The 17,680-nt window shown below is 43.7% G+C and overlaps 1 pseudogene; it reads left to right on the top strand.

Annotated features, from left to right (window-relative positions):
* The first annotated feature begins 883 nt into the window (after positions 1-883).
* On the top strand, positions 884-990 carry LOC135680186 (5S ribosomal RNA; annotated as a pseudogene).
* The last annotated feature ends 16,690 nt before the right edge of the window (positions 991-17,680 follow it).

Raw genomic sequence — 17,680 nt, forward strand, 5'->3', positions numbered from 1 at the left:
TCCCCATCGAGTTTTGATAAATGAGGATAATGGGAAATAACATGTTTTGAGACCTACCACATAGGCAACAATCGCCATTGACCATGTCTCAATAAGCTCTGCTGAATCAGCAGTCTCGTATACAGCAATCTTCTTATCAGCCTGAACTTCTGGCGTAATGAATTCCAAGCTTAGATCTGGACTTCCAACTGGAGCCTTGAATAGGCTAGTCCAAGGCCGAGGGTTATTGGAAATTAGAGCAGGCTGCCGCGATCTAGAGCGCGACCTGCTTCGATGCTGCTTCATCGAAGGAGTTTCTCTCTGGAGAGGATATGGTGGAGGAGCAACTTGAGGGATAACGGTAGGGAGTCTTGCCATCGTTTCAACCCTCCCGCCACCGTCGCCAGCCCTAGGGACCGTCGATGCCATGTTTGATCCCTCTTCTGGTCACCGCTACAGAATCGTCACCATAGGGAAAAGTCACCGTTGCAGAATTTCAGATCGTCGCTACAGTACCGTCGCTCTGCAGTGTCGTCGGCGCTACAGTACGTCGACCTAGATCTGGATCTGGTCGCCGCTGCAGTGTCGCCGCCGCTACAGTACCGTCGACCTAGATCTGGTCGCCGCTGCAGTGTCGTCGCCGCTACAGTAACGTCGACCCAGATCTGGTCGCCGCTGCAGTGTCGTCGGCGCTACAGTACGTCGACCTAGATCTAGATCTGGTTGTGTCGCCCTAGATCTGGTCGCCGCTGCAGTGTCGCCGCCGCTACAGTCCCGTCGCCCTAGATCTGGTCGCCGCTACAGTGTCGCCGCCGCTACAGTGTCGTCGCCCCAGATCTGGTCGTGTCGCCCTAGATCTGGTCGCCGCGACCCCCTGGGAAGTCCTCGTGTTGCACTCCTTTTAGAGTGCGATCATACCAGCACTAAAGCACCGGATCCCATCAGAACTCCGAAGTTAAGCGTGCTTGGGCGAGAGTAGTACTAGGATGGGTGTACCTTGTTTCTTGTTTAACGATCATTAGATTGGCCTATACTCCCCCAGACATAGGCTTTTTGAAGTCCTCTAGCATCCACCATTTGGCTTCTCTAGGTACTTAGAGTTTGTCATTAGATTTTTCATAATCTTGACTCTCATTCTTATCTAGTGCGCTCTGCCTTCTTAAAAGCAAGAGATCAATGATCATTTGGAAGTCTTATATTTATAATACCATATAATTCCTCTCATGTATGACACTATTGTTTATTGTCTCACATCCGTGTCATTCCTTTCGTGATCAACAAACTCATCTCTATTGTTTCACAATGCTTCATCTTGAGTCCATGATCCTTTTAATTGATACCGCTTAATAAAGAATACACGATCAATTGGCCATCACCCATCATACAAGCGTCATGTAAGGTCTATGGCAGGAAAAGGCTCAGATGACATACCATCCTCTTGCCCATGCAAATAGGAGTCCAAAAGATAATTCAGGATGGTTACAAGATGCCTTTCCTATGGAATATTCAAAAAAATATTCCATAAGAGTTCACGAAGCAACTCAGGTCGATTACAAACCGCCTCTCATACAGAATATTCATAAGAATATTCTACGAGAGTCCAAGAGATGTCGGTTATAAACTACCTCCTCTATGAAATCTTTATAGAATATTCTTTCTCTAAGGTCAGGTATAAAAATATACCCTCAACTCTAGGTAAGAGGTGCTGAAATCAAGAACATAGATCCATAAAGTTGATCTCAGGACTAACTTAAGCATCGGAGTGATCAGCTCAAGAAGCCTCTCCCGACTTTGGTTTTAATGTAGGTATTTCCACCTCAGAAGCACAATGCTTCCATCTTGAGAGGAGATGCTTTCTACCTTGGATGACTCTATATATATGTATTAGGGCCATGTTGTAGGGAAATCTAGGGGCGACATCATATGTGCAGCAGAAAAATAAAAAACAAAATCCCTAAATTTCCCAAATATGCGTCCGTCGTCATGCGAAGATTGGTGCACAAAATCTAGAAAACTTAAGTCGGCACTAAGAGGCGGGGGTGAATTAGTGCTTACGATAAAAATAACGTTGGTCCAAAAAATCTTTATTTCGATAAAAACCGATATTGGAAATGCTTAACTTTGAAAGCGTATTGAAGCATAGTGAAAGTAAGAAATCAGTTTACAATACAAGTAAAGAGCTTAAAGTAAATGCAAACCAAGTTTTATAGTGGTTCGATCATCGTGACCTACATCCACTCCCGATTCCTCTTCCGTCGAGGCCACCGACATCCACCAACGGTCTTCCTTTAATACGTAAAGACCAACCACCTTCTTATAACTCTATTCTCCTTTTTACAGGCTCAGGAGAGAACCTTTTCACCCCCACTACCTCATATCTTAAACTTCACTAACACTTAGAGTTTGAGATGAGTTCTCATAAGATTATAATAGCGTTTTCTTTTCTTTTTGCTCTTAGTTGTTGTGTTTGCTAAGCAGGATAAGAGGGGTATTTATAGGCCCTAAATGGATTCAAACTTAGAGCCTAAAAGTGTCTCAACCCTGGTTTTCGGGGTATTGGCAGTACCATCGCTTGTGTTGGGTGGTACTACCGCCTACAGTACTAACACTAGGCAGTACCACTACCCAGTCTGGCGGTACCACCACCTAGATTGGCGGTACCACTACCCAGTCTGGGAGACTGTGTTTGGGTCGTACCTGTTGGGAAATCATGGGGGGCGACATCATATGCGCAGCGGAAGAACAAGAAAACAAAAATCTCCGATTCCCAAAAAAATGTTCGTCGTCGTACGAAGATTGGTGCGCAAAAAATCGGCAAAACACAAAACTGCGTATAGAGATTGTGTTACCTAGGGAGATCTTATATCCATGTTTCCTTGCAGATCCTTAGGAGAGGGTGAAGGAGGTCAAGCGTCCTCCTCTCTAGCGGTGATCCACACAGCAGGGTTGCGACGACGCTCCTCAAAACTCCAGGCCTACTCTGAGGTGGAGAGGGAGAGGAGAATAGGAAAGGCAAGCAAAGACTCTAGCCTATGAGGCTGTGAATCCCTCCTATTTATAGAGATCCCGTGTTAAAACCCTAATGGGTCCTTCCCTAGTGGGTATTGGATCTGCATCCAATAAGACAAGGGCTCCGTCGGATATCTCATATCCGAACCTCTACTCATCGCAATGCCTACCATATGTGTGTGACCCTCTAGGCCCAATATCGAGCTGGCCGTGAGTCATACCTGTCAGAACTCCTTCTAACTCAGTGAATTATTATCTCTGTAATAATTCACTCGACTCATCGACTACGGACGTACTAGGCCACTACGCCGTAGTCCCCAGATGATATAGGGGAATCCAATCCATTGGACCTGTCTATCCTCAGTTACCATGTACCTATAGTCCCTCATCCATCTAATATCCCAAAGACCGTATATCGAGCATGGTGCTGTCAGACCCATACGGTTTCTACTCGAGTCTCGCTCTAATCGGATTCTCCCGGAGAACTCTTTCTCTCTCAACCCGAATGACCCTGGCCAGGGATTTGTCTGAGCAAGAACACATGGGATATTCCTCTCATGACGCCGAGAGTGGATGATCCTCTATCGACACTCAATAGCCCTCGTAAGGTCGACTATCACTCCCAATGACCAGCTGTACTAGATCTAGGACAGCCAAACCTATAAGTTTGGTATCAAAGAGTGGAGCACTCATACAGGACATCCTTTGTGTCTCAAGTCTAAGGACCAGATACACCACTAGGACTACAGAATCGCTGTCTGACAATAAGGCATCATCAACCATCCAGCATTCCGTAAGCGGATATCTCCGTGAACTCATTCTCTAATGAGCACCTGTACTGTATCCCTAGTGTCCCTACACGAGCAACTATGAGACCAGCTGCATCCAACATATGGACGGGTATACAGCACACCAGTCTATCCGGTTATCACGATGTCCCTCTCGAGTAACCTATGACCGGGATTTTTTAGGATATGTGTTTAAAGGTGAATCGATCTCATTATCGTGATCTCATCACGATCTGATTCCCATTGCACAAATCCAAGGACATCACAATATATATGCATTTATGCAATAGTTATAAAGTGATATACGCCAAAATATAATAAGCAAAAAGATTCTGTATCAAGTCACACGTGCCATCACCCATGTGATTGGCTTGCTGGGCACCTATGACTAGCAATCTCCCACTTGACCTAAAGCCAATCACCTATGTGTCTGATCCCCATCAGACCCCTGTGACGCTCAAAGACAATCTGAGACAACGACTTTGTCAGTGGATCTGCAATGTTATCTTCGGAAGGAACTCTGTCCACTGCTACATCTCCTCGGGTTACGATCTCTCTTATAAGCTGGAACCTCCTCAGAACACTTCTGATGAGACCCGGGTCCCCTTATTTGAGTAATCACCCCATAGTTGTCGCAATATAAGGAAGTCGACTTGTCGCTATCTGTATCAACTCCCAAATCTGTGATGAACTTCTTCATCCAGACTCCCTCCTTTGCTGCATCCGATGCCGCAATGTACTCCGCCTCTGTGGTCGAGTAAGCAGTGGTATCTTATTTGGAACTCTTCCAGCACACTGCTCCTCCATTCAAGGTGTACACATACCCTGAATTCGACTTGCTATCATCGACATTAGACTGAAAACATGAATCAGTGTAGCCTTCAACATTAAGGCTATTACCTCTATATACTAGCAAAAGATCCTTCTTCTCAAGTACTTAAGGATACACTTTACTGCTTTCCAGTGCTCCAAGCCTGGATCCGCTTGATACCTGCTCGTGACACTCAAAGCATGCGCTATATCAGGCCTAGTACATAGCATGGCATATATGATAGACACTATTGCTGAAGCATAAGGTATCATATTCATGTTTGCCCTTTGGAATTTTCCATGTCAAACCTTTTGACAATGGTTTCTATGTACCTGGACTAGGACAAGCCAAGCATCCTCTTGGATCTATCTCTATAGATTCTAATCCCCAAGATATAGGATGCTTCTCCTAATTCCTTTATGGAGAAGTGTCTAGATAACCAAGTCTTTACTGTGGATAGCATTCTTACGTCATTCCCAATGATAAGGATGTCATCCACATATAACACCAAAAAGGTGATAGCGCTCCCACTTACCTTCCTGTACACACAAGGCTCATCTTCGTTCTTAACGAAGTCATAAGATCTGATTGACTCATCAAATCTTATGTTCCAACTTCGGGAAGCTTGCTTTAGTCCATAAATGGATTTAAGCAACCTACATACTTTATCTGGGCAGTTCTCGGACACGAATCCCTCAGGTTGCATCATATACACCTCCTCCAAGAGGTTCCCATTGAGGAATGCGGTTTTCACATCCATCTGCCAGATCTCATAATCATAGTGTGCTGCAATAGCCAATAGAATTCTGATGGATTTTAGCATTGCTATGGGTGAGAATGTTTCGTCGTAGTCAACACCTTGCCTTTGACGATACCCTTTAGCCACTAGCCTTGCTTTATAGGTCTCTACCTTTCCATCTACTCTGATCTTTTTCTTAAAGATCCATTTGCAACCGATGGGTACAATACCTTCGGGCGCATCAACTAGGTTCCAAACCTTATTGGAGTACATAGAATCCATCTCAGAATTCATGGCTTCTTGCCACTTCCCGGAGTCTATACTCATAATAGCCTCCTCGTAGGTCTGAGGATCAATATCCTCAGCATCCTCTCCTCTAATATGTCCCACATATCTCTTAGGAGGATGAGATACTCTATCAGACCTGCGTAAAGTTGCAACTTGTGTATTAGGTACCTGAACAGACTCGGGCTGTAGAGTGGTGCTTGAGCTTGGTTCTCTAACTTCGCTCAACTCTATCATTCTCCCACTGTCTGCGCCAAGAATGTGTTCCTTCTCAAGGAACACTGCTCTCTTAGCTACAAAGACCTTTTGGTCCTCGAGATGATAGAAGTAATGTAATACCCACAAGTTTCCTTGGGGTATCCCACAAATATGCATCGCTCTGTCATTGATTCTAACTTATCGGGGTTGTGTCTTTTAACGTGGGCTGGGCAGCCCCAAATCTTAACAACCTTAAGATCATGCTTCTTCCCTTTCCATATCTCATATGGTGTAGACACTACCGACTTAGTTGGAACTCTGTTCAGAAGGTAAGCTGCGGTTTCTAGGGCATATCCCCAGAATGAGATGGGTAGGTCAGCGAAACTCATCATGGACCGTACCATATCTAATAAAGTATGATTTCTCCTTTCATAGACACCATTAAGCTGAGGTGTGTAAGGAGGTGTCCATTGGGATAATATCCTATAGTCCTTGAGGAACTGAGTAAACTCTGTACTTAAGTACTCACCTCCTCGATCTGATCGAAGAGTTTTGATACTCTTTCCAGTCTGGTTCTCCACCTTATTCTTATACTCTCCGAATTTCTCAAAGGCCTCGGACTTGTACTTCATTAAGTACACATATCCATACCTTGAGAAATCATCAGTAAATGTAATGAAGTAGGAGTAACCTCCAATGGCATGAGTTGACATGGGTCCACATACATCACTTTGTATGAGTTCCAACAACTCAGTGGCTCTCTCTCCAGTTCCACTAAATGGAGAGTTGGTCAATTTTCCACGAATGCAAGGCTCACAAGTTGCAAAAGACATATAGTCGAATGGATCTAGATATCCATCATTTAACAACTTTTGAATCCTTCTTTCATGGATGTGACCTAGCCTACAATGCCACAGGTATGCACTGTTCAACTCATCTTGTTTCCTTTTGGACAAATTTACATTCATGATACGTGGAGTGGTGTCTAACATAAATAAACTATTATGCAATGTTCCTTTCGTGATGATCTTATCATCTAATAATATCGAACAACCATTGTTCTCAAAAATAAATTTATATCCACTAACTGTTAAACATGAAATGGAGACAATGTTTTTGATAATAGAAGTAACAAAATAACATGCATCTAATGCAATAAAAGCTCCACTAGGCAGATGTAGGGCGACCTCGCCAACAGCTAATACAACAACTTTTGCTCTATTACCCATCTTGAGGTCCATCCCGCCTCTCTCTAGTCTCCTAGGCCTTGCCAGAACCTGCAACGAATTGCATATATGATAAGCACTACCGGTATCCAATACCCATGTGTTATCATAAGAGTATGACAAATGGAGATTGATCATGAATGTACCTGAAGCTTCATCAAGCTTTTGTTTCGCCCTTTCTGCAAGGTACTCTTTTCAGTTTTTCTTCCAATGCCCATCTTTACCATAGTGGAAGCGCTGGCCTTTGTCCTTTCCTGGGTCTTTCTTAGCAACCTTTGCTTTACCTTGTTTTCCCTTGCCCTTTCCCTTCTTAAGGGACCTTACTGCTTTCCTTTTCTTTCTGGTCTCACCAGTGTAGAGAAATGGCTTCTCTTTCTTAATAGTACTCTCTGCCTCCCTCAACATATTGAGGAGCTCTGGGAGAGTCACCTTAAGCTTGTTCATATTAAAATTCATTATGAACTGTGAAAAGGAATCTGGTAGGGACTGAAGTACAATGTCCACACACAAGTTATCCTCTAGGACCATTCCTAGACCTGTGAGTTTCTCTATCCACTCAATCATCTTTAGGACATGGTTCTGAACCGGTGTCCCCTCAGTCATCCTAGCGCGGAAAAGGCTCTTGGATATCTCATATCGTTGAGTCCTTCCCTGTTCCTCAAACAATTTGCAGACATGTAGGAGAATGGATCTGGCATCCATCTTTTCATGTTATCTCTGTAACTCTGGAGTCATAGAGCCCAACATATAGCACTGAGCAAGAGTGGAGTCATAAATGTACTTCACGTAGCGAGCGATCTCATCCTCGTTTGCCCCTTCTTCGGGCGTAGGTATCACTGTATCAAGGACGTACATGATTTTCTCCGCTGTGAGAATAATTCTCAAGTTACGGAGCCAATCCGTATAATTTGGACCAGTGAGGCGGTTGACATCAAGAATGTCACGTAAGGGATTTGAAAGCGACATTTTCTGAAAATAAAGATGCAGCAGAAATAAATAACATGCAGATTTTGTAAGAAATAAACTATCAAGATATGGACTTCTATCTTAATATGCTCCCACTATTTTACTAGCGAGTTACGCGACACCCTCAGCACGTGAAACGAAAGTCTCCGGCAGACTTCTAGTGGGGATCAGGATCCAATCAGCGTCTTAGTGTAACCTCGAGGGACTCGACCAATCACACTAAGCCTAAAAGGTAGGCAACTCTTGCCGATCACAACTCCTTGTGATTCCCGTCCTGTTCGGCCTCCGAATCACCATGGCCTCGAGGGACTCGACCAACCATGATGCTCGGTTAAGTCAACACCTTCGTTACAAGATGAGTCTGATTTGATGATATACCCTCGAGGGACTCGACCAAGCATACCATGCCCTCAGGTCACCGGTGACATCTCTATGTCGTAAGCAAGATAGCGAATCGCGATATAGGTGAGTCTCGAGGGACTAGACCAACTCAACCTACACCGGGAATTGGTTCCTACTCATAACGATGGAAGGCCACGTGGGTCAATCTAATTGCCTCATATTTATCGACTTAATATTATCGAGAGATCTTTCTATAATTTGGTCTCCTAATATGACATGTCACATATATACATATTTAATATATATCTATATCGCATGCAAATATATATACATATCTAGTATGTGTATAAGCAATCACACCATATGATCATGGACCACAACCTAATATAATTAGGCCCGAGTCAGTAGGCGTAATCACTCACATCAAGATCTATGTGTGCAACGGTGCATCTCCATGCCCTGTGATCGTCCATCTCGTCCTCGTCGGTTTCGTCGACATCTTAATGCATCTCCATGCATCACGATCGTCCGTCTCGTTGGTCCCGCTATCGCATCCACGCTCCCGCTGCACCTCCTCATATGATTACAACTTAATCATAGGCATGCAGGCCCGACAATAAATGAGAAATATAATGGAGGTTCGCAGACCTCAATAATAATAATCACAAGTACACACATCACACGGTCCATGATCATCCGTCCACACATCATACATCACATGTATAAATAATCATCATCATGTAGGACTACTAGATAATAATAAAAATAATAATCAACTAAACCTTTTAATTAATTAATATTTTTCTGAAATCAGGGACATGTAGGGAATTTCTCAATTCCGAGGGCCAAAACTATCTTTTGCCCAGAAAACCCTAATACCCTTTCCCCTTTTCGCTGCTGCCGCCGCCGCCACCCTGCCGGCGGCGGCCTGTGCGGCGGGGCGAGGGCACTGCCCTCGCCTGCAGGCCGCCCGCTGGCGGCGATGCCGTTGCGGGTGGGTGCCCCTTTCGGGCGCCGCTGCCTCCGCAGACGGTGCTGTACCGCCGGGCGGCCACCCCTATGGGGGGGAGGGGGGTTTCGCCCGCGGGAGCAACGGCGGCAGGGGTCGCTGTCCTGCGGCGGCAGACGCCGCTGCCCTGCAGCGCCTCTGCCTGTGGGCTGCCAGCCCCGCCGGCAGCAAGGCTGCTGCAAGCAGGCCGCCGGCCGGCTACTGCAGACGTAGCCCCTATGCTGCTCGCCTTCGGTTGCGCTTCGCGCACGCAAATCGAGGGCAGTAACTGTTGATGCCCTTTCTCGCTTTTGCGTCAACGATTTTGACTTCAATATTCTTCCTAAACACAACACACGCAGTTCAAAACCAATCATTCGCACGAACAACCTAGCTCTGATACCACTATTGGGAAATCATGGGGGGCGACATCATATGCACAGCGGAAGAACAAGAAAACAAAAATCCCCGATTCCCAAAAAAATGTTCATCGTCGTGCGAAGATTGGTGCGCAAAAAATCCGCAAACCACAAAACTGCGTATAGAGATTGTGTTACCTAGGGAGATCGTATATCCCTGTTTCCTTGCAGATTCTTAGGAGAGGGTGAAGGAGGTCAAGCGTCCTCCTCTTTAGCGGTGATCCACACAACAGGGTTGCGACGACGCTCCTCAAAACTCCAGGCCTACTCTGAGGTGGAGAGGGAGAGGAGAATAGGAAAGGCAAGCAAAGACTCTAGCCTACGAGGCTGTGAATCCCTCCTATTTATAGAGAACCCGTGTCAAAACCCTAATGGGTCCTTCCCTAGTGGGTATTGGATCTGCATCCAATAAGACAAGAGCTCCGTCGGATATCTCATATCCGAACCTCTACTCATCGTAATGCCTACCATATGTGTGTGACCCTCTAGGCCCAATATCGAGCTGGCCGTGAGTCATACCTGTCAGAAATCCTTCTAACTCAGTGAATTATTATCTCTGTAATAATTCACTCGATTCATCGACTACGTACGTACTAGGCCACTACGCCGTACTCCCCAAACGATACAAGAGAATTCAATCCATTGGACCTGTCTGTCCTCAGTTACCATGTACCTATAGTCCCTCATCCATCTAATATCCCAGAGGCCGTATATCGAGCATGGTGCTGTCAGACCCATACGGTTTCTACTCGAGTCTCACTCTAATCGGATTCTCCCGGAGAACTCTTTCTCTCTCAACCCGAATGACCCTGGCCAGGGACTTGTCTGAGCAAGAACACATGGGATATTCCTCTCATGACGCCGAAAGTGGATGATCCTCTATCGACACTCAATAGCCCTCGTAAGGTCGACTACCACTCCCAATGACCAACTGTACTAGATATGGGACAGCCAAACCTATAAGTCTGGTATCAAAGAGTGGAGCACTCATACAGGACATCCTTGGTCTCTCAAGTCTAAGGACCAGATACACCACTAGGACTACGGAATCACTGTCTGACAATAAGGCATCATCAACCATCCAGCATTCCGTAAGCGGATCAATCAGTGAACTCATTCTCCAATGAGCACCTGTACTGTATCCCTAGTGTCCCTACACGAGCAGCTATGAGACCAGCTGCATCCATCATATGGACGGGTATGCATCACACCAGTCTATCCGGTTATCACGATGTCCCTCTCGAGTAACCTATGACCGGGATTATTTAGGATTTGTGTTTAAAGGTGAATCGATCTCATTATCGTGATCTCATCATGATCCGATTCCCATTGCACAAATCCAAGGACATCACAATATATATGCATTTATGCAATAGTTATAAGGTGATATACGCCAAAATATAATAAGCAAAAAGATTCTGTATCAAGTCACACATGCCATCACTCACGTGATTGGTTTGCTGGGCACCTATGACTAGCAGTACCACCACCCAAACTGACGGTACCACCGCCCATTCTAGCGGTACTACAGTTTGATACAATCTTGGAGACTATGTCTTCGAGACTGAGCCACTAACGGTGCCATTGCCTTACCCAACTTTTGGGTCACTGAATGAACCTTTTGTTGGGTAATCTTGGGGGCGACATCACATGCGTAGCGGAAGAACAAGAAAACAAAATCCCCGATTCCCTTGCTGGCGAGATTTGCTTGGGCCTGAGTTCGTTGAGCTATTGTGGATGGATCCGATGATATTAGAAGAGATGAAGTTCCTGACTTATGTTTCTCCTGTCCACTAGTACAATGGGAAACCTCTGTTGTGGAATGCTCTGACATTATAGGAAGAGATAAAGTTTTGGAATTGTCCTTCTATCCGCGGTGCTTTCCTTGCGAGTCGGAATGCTCAATAGTTTTCGCCACCATCGGTGCTACTGCCATTAGAGAAGAATCACTTTGTTGCTGAGATGCTTGACGTGGTCGATAGACCTTTGTGGTTGGTTGTGGGGTTTGCTGACAAGCTCCATTTGCATGACCAAAAGATAAGCAACGCTGACATCGTTGTGGCTTCCAGGAATATGAGACATGTACCTTCCGAGTGTTCCCGTCAAGATCGCGATAGAAAGCTTCATTAGGAAGATCTTCATCGGAAGAAACCAGCACACATGCTCGTGCAAATGCTAATCTCGTCTGAGCTGCTGTTGCTTTGTCGATGTAGAGTGGCTGTCCCAGAGTGCTGCATAACTTTGCAATAAAACGTCGACTCCAAAGATGTAGAGGCAGTCCTTGAAAGGATACCCATAATGGAATAGACTGTAGGCTATCTAACTCCAAACGGACATCAGGAGACCAACGTCGTAAAATCATTGGATGACCGCGGATAGTCCAGAATCCTTCGAGGATTCGTTGCAAATCTTCTTCAGAGTATAGCTTGCAAACAAAGAATCCGTTCTCCAGCATATGAAGATCAAATGACGATATTCCCCATCGAATTTTGATAAATGAGGATAATGGGAAATAAGAAGTTTTGAGACCTACCACATAGCCAACAATCGCCATTGACCATGTCTCAATAAGCTCTACTGAATCAGCAGTCTCGTATATAGCAATCTTCTTATCAGCCTGAACTTCTTATCAGTCGATGCCATGTTTGATCCCTCTTCTGGTCACCGCTACAGAATCGTCACCATAGGGAAAAGTCACCGCTGCAGAATTTCAGATCGTCGCTACAGTACCGTCGCCCTAGATCTGGTCGCCGCTGCAGTGTCGTCGCCGCTACAGTACCGTCGAACCAGATCTGGTCGCGCTGCAGTGTCGTCGGCGCTACAGTACGTCGACCTAGATCTGGATCTGGTCGCCGCTGCAGTGTCGCCGCCGCTACAGTACCGTCGCCCTAGATCTGGTCGCCGCTGCAGTATCGTTGCCGCTACAGTACCGTCGACCTAGATCTGGTCGCGCTGTAGTGTCGTCGCCGCTACAGTAACGTCGACCCAGATCTGGTCGCCGCTGCAGTGTCTAAATATAAATAGAACTAAATCCATTACTTTTCACGCTAGAAGGAGGGCTTGAACCTCCGACCTTGTGGTTAACAGCCACACGCTCTAACCAACTGAGCTATTCCACAACAAACATCGCCAACAAGGATATTCCGACTCAACAAACTCATGCCCCAACAAACCTCTCTAGCCACGCTGCTCCAACAAGTACTAACCAGGATATTGTGCTGCAACAATCTTATCGAGCTTCAACAAACCCTACCAACCAAGACCACATGATTCAAAGTACTTTAAAGTTTAAAAATCTGTAAGCTGTAGATGAAGTGGATAAATATAGGAATAAAGCCATAAAAGGTAAGGATATTGTGCGGGAGGAAAATACAAAACCGAAGGATAAGAAAAAGGATGGTACAATCCATCCAAAGTCGTAGGATGAATACCTTACTACCTTTTCATTTGTTTATTACTAATGAAGATAACATGCTGGAATGTTCGCGGACTTAATAAGTCGGAGAAATGTCGGGAGCTCAACAGAATAATCAAGTCTGCCGCATGTGATATTGTTATTCTAGTGGAAACGAAAATTAAACAATCGCGCGTTCAAGCTCAAAAGAATTTAATATGGCCGGACGCAGAACTGTTTACCAATGACTCAAATGAAACTTTTGGTAGAATATGGGTCTTATGGAATCCTAACTCTATTAATGCTTGGTTTATTTCTGCTACTGATCAATTCATTCATCTTAAGGTAGAGGATAAAAAGAATGGCTGTCAATTCAATTTCACTGGTATATATGCTTCAAACAGTATGCAAGAAAGAAATACTCTTTGGTCTGACCTGACTAATATTGTAAATGGCTGTCTCAATGTACCTTGGATTGTTCTTGGAGACTTTAATACTGTTCGGTACACAAATGAAAAAGTGGCGGGTAGACAACTTTCAGAAAGTCAGCTTCAAAGTTTTAATGATTACATTGACACTGCAGCATTGTTTGATATGAAATCTGTGGGTAATTGGCTCTCCTGGAGTAATCAAGGTGCTGCTAACAGAAAAATAATGGCTCGACTTGATAGGTGTTTGATTAACCATGAATGGTTAACAGTTTACCCAGATTCACTTCTTGAGTATGGTGCTCCATTGTTTTCGGACCATTCTTTAATGTATATACACGCAGAAAAAGCGACACCAAGAGGCAAGAAACCGTTTAGATTCTTTAACATGTGGAGTACTCATCCTCAATTTCTTGATGTTATCAGATCTGCTTGGAATGTTAAAGTGCATGGATCTCCCCCTTACATCTTATGTCAAAAGCTCAAAACCTGTAAAGCAGCACTAAAGGAGTGGAATACAAATACCTTTGGCAATATTACCACCAGAGTTCAATTTTGCAGAAAGGAACTAATGTCATTGCAACATGAGCTGCAACTTCAGCCAAATGATGAAAATATTATCTACAAAGAGACGGAAGCCAGAAATAACTTCATGCAAGCCTTAAAACATGAGGAAAGTTTTGCAAAGCAGAAGTCTCGACAGCATTGGCTTACACTAGGGGATTCCAATACTAAATTTTTCTATGCTTCAATTGCTACTCGAAGGGCTGTTAACCGTATCAGCAAATGCAGAGACAAAGATGATAATCTTATTGAGAATTTAGATGAGGTTAAAGCACACACAGAGCAATTTTTTTATTCCTTACTCAATCAAGCTGGGAAACCTAATAACATTCATGTGGAGCCGACTAGAAAACTTGATTCGGAAGCTATTTCAATCCTCAATGCCCCAATTACAGATGACGAAATTGTATGTGTTGTCTTTAAGTCACCAAAGCACAAAAGCCCAGGTCCAGATGGATTTCCAGCTGAATTTTACCAAACTGCTTGGTCTATTATTGGAAATGATGTGATCAAAGCTTGCCAACATTTTTTCTCTTCAGGTCATATTCTTAGAGAGATGAATTGCACTTTTATTTCTTTAATTCCGAAGAATGCAGGGGCTGATTCACTAGAGAACTATCGACCCATATCATTATGCAACTTTATATACAAGATCATCTCCAAAGTATTGGCAAATAGAATGCAAAAGGTATTACACAAGATCATTAGCCCAAATCAAGCTGCTTTCATCAAAGGGAGAAGTATACATCATAACATTTTGCTTGCTAATGACTTGGTCAAAGATTTGCATTTAAAAGCAAGAGGGACAAAAATCTGCATTAAAGCTGATCTAAGGAAAGCCTTTGATTCAGTTAATAGGAAATTTATCTATAAGATGCTCCTTAGTATGAACTTCCCACAGCAATGGATTAATTGGATTCAATCTTGCCTAGAAACTCCAAAGTTTTTGATACTCTTTAATGGCTCACCTATTGGTTTTTTTGGGAGCACGAATGGCATCCGACAAGGTGATCCACTCTCTCCGTATCTCTTTACTATTGCGATGGAAGGACTTAGCTGTATGTTGGAACACGCAGTCTTAAATGGCAGCATTAAGGTACCCAGTGCTGGTTCTGTTCATATATCACATATAACATTTGCAGATGACTTACTTATCTTTCTCCAAAATGAACCAACTTCAGTAAAGAACCTGGCTACTATTATGAATGACTTTGGTATGGTTTCTGGACTTCAGTTAAATCATGCGAAAAGTAAAGTATATATGAGCCCTTACGTTGAGGATAAGGTCTTTATTTAACAAACTTTGGGGGTTAGTGAAGGAAGCTTGCCAGTTCCTTATCTGGGTCTCCCGCTCATATCCACAGGCATTCACAAAACCCACTGTCAACCTATCTTGCAAAAAATAAAGAATAGAATTTCTTCTTGGAAAAATAGGTTTCTATCAAAAGCAGGACGACTCGAACTCATCCGTTTGGTATTGCACTCCTACTCTATATATTGGTGTAATGCATTTCTTCTGCCTGCTGGACTTCTCCGAGATATTGAATGGTTATTAATGAACTTCTTCTAGAATGACACAAATGATAAGGCAATGCATATGGTAAATTGGGATAGTATTTGCAAACCGAAAGATGAAGGGGGGCTAAATTTGAGAAATACTAGAGATTGGAATCAAGCATGTTTGGTACAGCAATTGTGGGATCTTTTGCAAAACAAATGTTCCTTATGGTCACATTGGGTTTCTGCTAAGTATCTCTCAAAGGAATCAATATGGGAAATTTCAACAAGAACATACCACTCTGCAGCTTGGAAAGGAATTTTAAAGGCAAAGAATTGGCTAATCAAACACATTTCGTATGCAATCTCTTCTGGAACTAGTACTAATATGTGGTACGATCCTTGGGTGAATGGGAAGAGTATATTTCAATTATATGGCGACAGAATACGAAAAGATCTTGGGGCTCCCAAAGATTGGAAGGTTTCCGAGTTCATCGCTAACGGTACTTGGTGTCTCCCTAATCCTATTTCTCCTGAAATGTTATCACTTTGGCCGACTATCATAGCTATTCGAATCAGGAACAACTCTTCAGATATACTTATTTGGCCTCATGACAATGGTAAATTTAGTGCCACATCCGCATGGAATCAAATTAGGCAAAGAAATAACAAGTGGGTCCCAAGCAGTTGGACATGGGATCGACCGGGATCACAAAGACACTCCTTATGTACATGGTAGGCCCTTCTCAATAAACTACCTACAATAGATAATATGAAAAGAAGAGGTTTCTATCATGTTAACCGATGCTCCCTTTGTTTGCAACAAGAAGAAACTGTTGACCACCTCTATTTTGCTTGTGATTATACAAAATGGATATGGAAGGAGATTCTCCAGCGATTTGAACTCAATAGACTGCCGCAACCAAACTTGCACCAAGAACTAGGCGACCTTATGAAATGTTTCTCAAGAAAAGGGCCTCTTACACAACTGGCAAAGGTTATTTTCAGATGTGCTATTTGGTGGATGTGGAAGGAGAGATGTAATAGAATCTTTGAATGTCAACACACAAACAATGCTCAGCTCTTGAAAGAGATTATTAGAGACTCAAGATCCTGTATGGAGCATGAACTCAAAACCGAGCACTTCACCCGAAGAGAAAAAGATATTTTTATCAAATTTAATTTTGCTATTAGCTAAAGATCTTGGGAATGATGCCAAATAATGTACCCACAGGTAGTTATAGTCTACAGAATGTGTAGTCATAACTATCGCATTAGCACTCTATGAGTTACTTAGCTTTGTCTATGACTTGTATAGATAAAGCTATTTGTAGAAACTTTACACATAATGAATTTTACTTTTACTTACCAAAAAAAAAAAATCCCCTAGGGCTGGCGACGGTGGCGGGAGGGTTGAAACGATGGCAAGACTCCCTACCGTTATCCCTCAAGTTGCTCCTCCACCATATCCTCTCCAGAGAGAAACTCGTTCGATGAAGCAGCATCGAAGTATGTCGCGCTCTAGATCGCGGCAGCCTGCTCTAATTTCCAATGACCCTCGGCCTTGGACTAGCCTATTCAAGGCTCCGGTTGGAAGTCCAGATCTAAGCTTGGAATTCATTACGCCAGAAGTTCAGGCTGATAAGAAGATTGCTGTATACGAGACTGCTGATTCAACAGAGCTTATTGAGACATGGTCAATGGCGATTGTTGGCTATGTGGTAGGTCTCAAAACATCTTATTTCCCATTATCCTCATTTATCAAAACTCGATGGGGAATATCGTCATTTGATCTTCATATGCTGGAGAACGGATTGTTTGTTTGCAAGCTATACTCTGAAGAAGATTTGCAACGAATCCTCGAAGGATTCTGGACTATCCGCGGTCATCCAATGATTTTACGACGTTGGTCTCCTGATGTCCGTTTGGAGTTAGATAGCCTACAGTCTATTCCGTTATGGGTATCCTTTCAAGGACTGCCTCTACATCTTTGGAGTCGACGTTTTATTGCAAAGTTATGCAGCACTCTGGGACAGCCACTCTACAT

Source organism: Musa acuminata, chromosome BXJ1-7 (assembly GCF_036884655.1).
Source record: "Musa acuminata AAA Group cultivar baxijiao chromosome BXJ1-7, Cavendish_Baxijiao_AAA, whole genome shotgun sequence".
In the NCBI taxonomy this organism is placed as follows: domain Eukaryota; kingdom Viridiplantae; phylum Streptophyta; class Magnoliopsida; order Zingiberales; family Musaceae; genus Musa; species Musa acuminata.